This window comes from Pteropus vampyrus, unplaced genomic scaffold, assembly GCF_000151845.1.
Source record: "Pteropus vampyrus isolate Shadow unplaced genomic scaffold, Pvam_2.0 Scaffold70, whole genome shotgun sequence".
Taxonomy (NCBI): domain Eukaryota; kingdom Metazoa; phylum Chordata; class Mammalia; order Chiroptera; family Pteropodidae; genus Pteropus; species Pteropus vampyrus.
In genome coordinates, this window is record NW_011888851.1 from 2,191,671 (window position 1) to 2,192,305 (window position 635).

The window sequence follows — 635 nt, forward strand, 5'->3', positions numbered from 1 at the left end:
ACTGTGAACCTGGGCCTAAATCTGTGCCCGTGTACTCTGCCTTTTCTCCTCATACTATGGATGAACAATCCCTACTAAAAGATAAGGCCATCTCTAATTTATGCATTAGGCCATCTCCCTTCTCACCTACTCAAGAACATTGTTCCAACCATTCTTCCCTCTTTCTCTGGCACTATCCACTTTTCCTATAACCTACATAAAGCATACAAATGAATAGAAATCTCTTTCATCTTAAAAAAAATCTCTTACGCTTCTTTCATTCCCTTCAATCTTAGTTTTCTTTCCTATATAGTGAAATTTTACCAAAGAATTGTCTATGTTAACTCTCTTAAATTGCTTTATTTCCATTCTCTTTTGAACTCTTTCCAATTAGGCTTTTAACCCCATACTCAATCAAAAATGCTTTGGTTAAGGACACCAAGGACATGTATGTTTCTAAATTCAGTGATCAATTCTTAGTCTTTGTCTTACTTGATTACTCAGCCACATTTAACAGAGTGGATTCCTATATCCTCCTTAAACACCTTCCTCAACTAGCTTCCAGGACAGCATAAGCCCTGGATTTTCTAGCCACTTCTTTTCTTATTTATCCTACTTTCCTGAACTTTAAAGGTTGGCAGGCCTCAGGACTCGAT